Genomic DNA, 7,362 nt, shown 5'->3' with positions numbered 1-7,362 from the left:
GGGGGGGGAGGGAGGAGGGAGGAAGGAAGATTGGTTTAGAGAGATCTGTGTTAACTTCACTATTCTAACGGTTGTACAACCCTGGGCTTAGTTTCCTCATCTGTGAAATAGGGAAAGACAGCTCTCGCCACATCACAGAGCTGTTGTGAACATAAAACAAGGTAAGCAGATGCCTTAGCAGACACCCAGGCACTGTTAGCTTGAAGACGGAACGGGCATCGCACGCTGTCCATCCTGCTATCAGTACTCCAGGAGGAAAACCCACTTGGCCACAAACAGGGTAAAGAAAAAACTCAGCTGCTTAGTCACCATAAACCTCCTTTTTCTGGGACATTAAAACACACTGCAAGCAGAACAATAGTTCCACTTGTGAAGACTGTCTAAGAAATGAATTTCAAATGTCTACTTTTAGGGTGAAGCCCTGTGGACATTTCCCGAATTTTGCAGGAGGAAGGGTGAGGATCCCCGTTCCTGCCGCTCTTGGCATGGCCACGCGTATAAAGAAAACCGAGGTTTCATTTTTCCTCCATGCCTCTGGCTGCATTGCTCCCACAGCTGACATTAATCACAGCACACTGGATCTGCATGGAGCAGTCCGGGCTGCGTGCCTTTCCCGATCCCATGCCTTAATTTACAAAATGTAAGAGGAGAAATAAAATCCCACTTTACACACATCTCACAAAAGAGGCCAAACACAGGTTCCTTCTGTTTCCTAGTCTTGTTCTTTAGTTTTCCATGTCTGAAAGAGTCTCAGCACTAAGATTTATCCACTGCATTAGATTAAAAAGCTTGCTTTACATCTGAACACCTATGTGCAATTTTTTTGCTGCTTCTCTCCAGTCTAAGACACCACCCAAAATTCATCAGACTTACCCCCAGAAGAAAATTACTGTCGTCTACACCTGAGTCACCTTCTGTGGTATCGTTACCTCATCCTCTAGATGCCCAGCGAGAGCAGCGGATGGCCACATGGCTCATTCTCACCACCTGGGCCGCACTGTCTGCTTTTAGAATCTACATGCCTTGAATCCGTGAGTTTCGTGTCTACACGTCGCCACTTGCAGTGTACGTTATTTGCTCGGATACCAAAGGTTTGGAGTGAATCCATCTATAAACCCAGATTCTAAATGCTTCCAGAAGCTTTGACAACTTATTGCTACATACAGGGCTTTGTTCTTACTCTAGAACCTGGCTATAATCCAATTTCCTGAAAGGGGAGCGTTTATTATAAACTAGTTTCATCTTGAGCCACATCCAGAGGGGTCGCTTATTAAAAAAATATGTAAGTTGGTAGCATTGTCTCCAATTACAGTAATTTTTAACAAGGCTGGAGTTTGAGAGCTGTAGTTAATTGGAAATTAAGCTTTACTCAATGTCCATTCTAAAATTTTTTCTTCTGCTACCCTGCTTATTCTACTTCCCTTATCTACCACTGAACCAAGGACAGACTCATCATGTCTTAGCAGTCAGCTGGTTTCATGTTCCAATTGGTTCTTCTATCTTCAAGCTGGCCTTTAAGACAGCTCAGCCCAAGGGTGAATTAAGAGCATAGATCATGGAGTTAGCACAGTCTCATTTCCTTCATATGCAGAATGAAGATAACAGTACCTTATAGAGTTATTAAGAGAAGGAGACGAGAAAATGCTTGTAGTAGGCGCTCAATTACTGGTAGCGCGTGTGTGTCTAAGACTGGCCTTGAGCTAACATCTGTTGCCAGTCTTCCTCTATTTTACGTGGGATGCCGTTAGAGCGTGGCTTGACAAGCAGTGCTAGGTCCACACCTGGGATCTGAACCTGCAAGCCACAGGAGTGGAGCACACAAACTTAACATGCCCCTGGGCTGGCCCATGGTAGACTCTAACATCATGATTTCGCAGTGTTCAGTCTTTGTCATCAATGCTCCTCTTCTCCTGCCTGTCTCATATATCCATTTTTTCCTTATGCCCCTAATCCCTCCACATCAGGCCAGCTGACTCACCTCCCTCCCTCGTCCAGCTACCCCGACTTCATTTCTGAATCTCAAGCAGTTCTTCTTGGACAGGGGCAGCTAACAAACACTGTACGATGCTTTACTGTTTATGAAGCTCTCAGAGAAATGTATTCATTCAACATTTTACAAGCCATAGCCTGGGCTGGGCTTATAGGAATTCCACTTTGGTGGTAGAAATATGTAAACAAACAAGAGCAATACAGTATAACCCATGACCTAGAGGCACGCAGAGAGGGCTCTGGGAAGTCTGCATCCTCTCCTTATACAGACAGGACGGCGAAATGGTATCATCTTGTAGATTCACTGATAGTGGGTTACTCAAACTATGTTGAAAACGATTCCGGAGTTCAGCTGAGGTTCTGCATTAAAGGTTATTTTGATTAATAATGTCTGCCATGGAAATTGCAGTGCGCGTGCCACCTATAAGACATTCCTGGTATAAGAGAAAGAGTGTGGAACTTAGAATCAGATAGGTCTAAGTCTGACAGGCAGTTACCAGATCTGTGGTGCTAACCTCTGCGCCTCCGTTTCCCCAGCTATAACTCGGAACTGGATGCACACTCGCTCAGAGGGCAGTTGTAAGGATGTAATGAGGTAACTCTGTAAAGTACCTGGCAAAGAGCCTCACTCCACAAATGTTGGCTTTCTGTTCCTTCAGGAGCACTACTGGGCCTGACATTGGCTAGGAAAAGTTCAGTCGTTAGGTGACTTGCTGTCACTGACCTCCAAAGATGCAAAGCCAGGCTCAACCATTCCTGTCTGACTCCAGAGCCACAAGCTAGCCCCAGAACTCCACAGCTGATTGAAGGGTTGAGGCCATTCAAATCACGCGAGAATTATCAATTCCTGAGTTACCTGCACATAGGAACACTTCCCCTGCCCAGCCTTCATCCATCCAACTAGCCCTTAGTAAGTGTCCAATGTGTGCCGATCTCACGCTCCAAGTGCTGCTTTCAACCGGAACAGCTCTTTACCACTCCTCTCCGCTAACCCCAGTCTGACCTCACAGAGAGACCTCCTTGCAGCCACTGGCTGTCCTGGGTTCACTGCAGCCACACCGTTAATTACTAATTCTGTACCCTGTTACCAGTGTCTTCAACTTGGAGCACAGCAAAATCCCTGCCAGATCTGGATACTACCTGCCAATCCCACGTTGTCATCAGAATCCAACTATGCTGTAAACTCGGTCACCCCGACTTTCAGCATCTGCCACAGCAATCCACAATCTGTGCAATCTACAAGACATTTATTCATTCAAACAGTTCAGCATTTATGTGATTTTTACATGGAGTCAGACCGAGATTTATATGCCAAGATTACTGTTTATTTGCCAAATGATCTTAGGGTGGATATTTAATCTGCTAGTTTTCTCATTTTAAAAATGGAAATAACTTATTTATATCATAAAGCTGTTCTGAGATTAAATAATATATGTAAAGCCCTTAGAATAGTGCCTGCCACATGATAAGTGACAGTGATTACAAACACTTTCATAAAGCTTACCAGATGCCTCACTTCTATTAAGTAGCTTACTTCTATCACCTGATTTACTTCCTAGTAACAACGGAGGTGGGCATTATCATCATCCCCATTTTATGGGCAGGCAAGCTGAGGTAGAGAGCTATTAAGTGGATTATAACCAAAACCAAACAAAATTACCAGTTCAACTTAAAAATTAATACCAATAAAATTCAAATAAACTGTATTGAGCTTATTTGACTGCTGTTTTGCTAAGACTAAACCACTGCTGACAACGCGAATGCAGTACTGACTCTGTGGCTCTGGCCCGGGTTCCTCTTACGCTGGGTGCTTCCTGTACTGGTGTGCTGCATAAGGAGTGGTTCACTCTGCTCTTCTGGAAGGACGCTGAAGCCACCAGGAAACCCTTCCCAGAGGGAACTGGGAAGTCATTTGGCCCTAATGTATTACATGGTATCTGTCCTCTTCTTCTTAGTGAAGGACAGTTAGTCGCACTGTTAGCAGGAGATGGCAAACAACAAAGCAAGAAACCTGATACCCTCTGCAAGGATTCAGTGTGCCTCCTCCGTCGCCCACACTGAAACCTCAGGACTTGTGCCTGGCTCCTCCACAGTCCAGTCTGAGAAAACGCCGCTAAGTCAGGGTTCTTAACCCAAGGATTCCTTGAAATTCTGGGGATTGGTGAACTTGGTACCGTGTACTTTATGCACTTAACATTTTGAGCAGGGGTTCTGGGGCTTCACCAGACTGCCAGAAAGGTCCACAACACAGAAACAGTAAAGTATCACCATTCTACGTAATCAAGGCCCTCAGGGAGTCTGGGGACTCGCCACCCAACAGAACCCAAGGGAGCCCATGCAAATACCAGGCCAGGAACCACACAGCGCCTCGAGGAGCCGGAGCCAGTCAGCAGAGGGAACGCTGGCTTCCGGGCGCTGCCTCGCAGATGCCCTCCCTCGGGAGGCACGCTGCTCTGGAAGAGGCGCCCCAGCTGGCCGCATCCCCAGGTATTCCACCACCTGTAGCTCAGCGGCTAATGCCCAGGAATCTCTCCCAGGCTGGGCTGGCCTTTGTGCAACGATCAGTGCGCCTTCAGCCAAGCCTGCCAGGTCTGCTATTACAGCCACTTCACAAGATGAAGTAACTGAGGCCAGAGGGTGCTGGAGCTGGGACGTGAATGTGGGTCTGCCCTCCTCTCCCACAGGGGGCTCACAAGCCCCAGCTCATCTGATTTACCTAATTTTTGACAGAGAAGGAAAATGAGAGGCCCAGACCTCCACAGCCGTTTAGCGGCAGCCTTGAGGCTGGACCCAGGCTTCTAAAGCTCCTCATTTACTGCTGCCCCCTCTACTCTATGCCAACATTCTTGCTGTTTTAGTATAAATTACAATTTCTTCAAACCCAAGTGATTTGGCAATTCATCAGGACAGATCTCCAGTGAGTACTGCTTTCAACACAGTAGTCAGCATATACCAGCATCAATCAACGTTTGTTGAATACCTTTGGAGGAATTCAGTAAAAAATTATGACGGAAGCCTTGGCTTAAATCTGCTAATGTATCTATTGTCTGTCCAATTAAATTCCCAATGGCCACAACTGCAACTTTACTCCGTCTTTCATTCAATTCACCAATATTGGCCCTGGTCCAGCCGTGCTCAAAGCACCCAAGCAAGCACCGTTTCACAGACTCACAGGACGCAGACACTGTCGCTACATAACTTCACTCTAAAGAAGCAAAGGACACTAGAACCCAGAGTAGAAAGAACCCGGAGACATACTGACAAAGTAGCAGCGGCAACAGCTTGAGAGTGATGATCAAGCGGAGTGGGGGAGACCAGAGATGACTTCATAAAATCGGTCCTAGTGTGGTACGCAGTTTTCAAATGACGTGAGATTCACCCTTTTAGAATCTACCACCCATCTCTTTCCTGAAAAATTTGAGTCAAATTATAGCCAGCTCTGTGGTTGTCCTACTCGAATTCTTGGCATTTTATAAGTAGAGCTTTAAAACAGGTTAATCAGAAAAGTTAAGAACTAAGACCATTTCTACTGCCCGAGTTAAAAAAAAAATCAGTATTCAAAATAAAAAACATTGGGCCGGCTGTGGAGACTGGGTGAGTTCGCGCGCTCCGCTTCGGTGGCCCAGGGTTTCGCTGGTTTGGATCCCCGGCGTGGACACGGCACTGCTTGGCAGGCCATGCGGAGGCGGGGTCCCACACAGCACAGCCAGTAGGGCCCACAACTAGGATATACAGCTATGTACTGGAGAGCTTTGGGGAGAAGAAGGGGGGGTGGGGGGGAGACAAGACTGGCAACAGTTGTTAGCTCAGGCGCCACTCTTAAAAAAAAAAAAAAAAAAGAAAAAGCATTTATAAAATGAAAACGTGCTTGGTGTGCAGACTGCAAATCAAACACGTTTAACATTTTGGGTAACCATTTAAGCAACAAACGTCCTGGCTTGGGTGGGGTGTCTATCCACTTAGAAAACCACCGTGCCCCTAGGGGCTGCCTGCGTGGAGCTTTGGAACCCAGGATATGATTTGCAGGACCTGTTGCAGAATTTCACAACCGAGCATTCTTGCTTTCCTGGTTGTACCTGAATTGTAGAAAGTTCCGGAAAAATCTGGGAGTGCTCAATCTGACGTTTCACCGCTGTTTCTTCAACATTTAAGGTTGAGTGCTTGGAGGGCAGAGACCAGCAAACAATGGGGGTGCCAGGAGCTCAGCACCGCAGCCGGGAAGGGTTCTGGACTGGGGGGCTGTCGAAGCCCCTACCGCACCCCCAGGGCTCCTAAGCAGCCCCCGGGGAGGTCGCCGCCAGCGCCGCCGCACTCGGAGCAGAGGAGCCCCCAGACTCGGATGCCGCCCCCGCCGGAGGAGGACGGCGCGGGCTGAGTGGCCCTCGGCTGCTGAACGGCGGGCGAGCGACGCCGCGACACTCTCGAGTCGCCTCCCTCCCGGGGAAACGGTGTGCTGGGCGCGCGCGGTCACTTCCCTGCCCCCGCGCGCGGGCTCCGGGGCGGCCGCGGGGAGCCGCGCAGGTGTGCGGAGGGTGGCTGGGGGCCACACGGGGACCGCGACAGGGATGTCAGAGGGGCTGGGGGGCGGCCTGCGGACCCTGAGAGCCCCCCTCGGGGTCAGCAGACACGCCCCCATCGCCGGTACTCACTCGAGTCGGAGCAGGACCAGGCAGAGCGGGCGGAGAACGGAGGCCGAACCGGGGGGCGCGCGAGTCAGGACGCCGCGGCGGCGCGAGCGCTCACCTTTTAAAGACCCCCCGGTGGGCGTGGCCTGCGGAGCCCCGCCCCGGCGTCCCGGCCGAGTCCCGGGCCGCTCCGCGGGGTCGGCGCGGCGGCCGCGGCTGGCTCGACCCGCCTCCGGCTGAGGCCGGCAGACAAAGGCCAGAGGCCCGCCTCTGCCCGCCGCGTCCCGCCGCCGGCACCTCCCACGTCCCGGCTCCGCTCCCGCCGCCGCCGCCCCTCGGCACGGGCCCGGCCGCTTCCAGGAGCGACCGGGAGCTGGGAACGCAGACCTGCTGCCCTGCCGACGGCCGGGCCGGGCCCCGGGGCGCTGCCGCCCCCTCCGGAGGGAGCAGCCCAAGGTGGAGGAAGCTCCAGCGCCGGGAAACTGGCCGGATCGGGGCGGGGGCTGGGGGGGGGGGGGGGGTTCCAGCACCCTCCCCCTCGCCTCGTCCTTTTAAGTAAACCCTACTTGATTGACTTCCCCAGTGGACAAGCACTCTCTCGGCCGATTTCCAGCTTCTGGGAATCCGCAACCTTCCTGTTCTTAAAGAGCAAAATTTCTCCTCTAGACTAAATAAATGACGTTACGAAAACGCCTGGTTCCCCTGGGGTTTTGCTTTTCCCACCACAAGGGCTCTGCTGCGCGCGCTG

At 50.7% G+C, this 7,362-nt stretch overlaps 1 protein-coding gene across 2 annotated transcripts in view; it reads right to left on the bottom strand.

Annotated features, from left to right (window-relative positions):
• CSRP2 (cysteine and glycine rich protein 2) overlaps positions 1–7,047 on the bottom strand; it is an 18,388-nt gene extending 11,341 nt beyond the window's left edge. The window contains exon 1 of one of the 2 annotated variants that reach the window (XM_046646110.1): positions 6,733–7,047. The gene's annotated coding sequence lies outside the window, so the exon portion shown is untranslated. Of the gene's footprint in view, positions 1–6,638 lie in introns of both variants that reach the window. The other variant, XM_046646109.1, reaches the window with a different exon arrangement.
• Between the last annotated feature and the right edge of the window lie 315 nt (positions 7,048–7,362).

The sequence above is a fragment of the Equus quagga genome, chromosome 19, assembly GCF_021613505.1.
Source record: "Equus quagga isolate Etosha38 chromosome 19, UCLA_HA_Equagga_1.0, whole genome shotgun sequence".
In the NCBI taxonomy this organism is placed as follows: domain Eukaryota; kingdom Metazoa; phylum Chordata; class Mammalia; order Perissodactyla; family Equidae; genus Equus; species Equus quagga.
The sequence above is the reverse complement of the archived record's forward strand: the minus strand, read 5'-3'. Positions and strand labels throughout refer to the sequence as shown.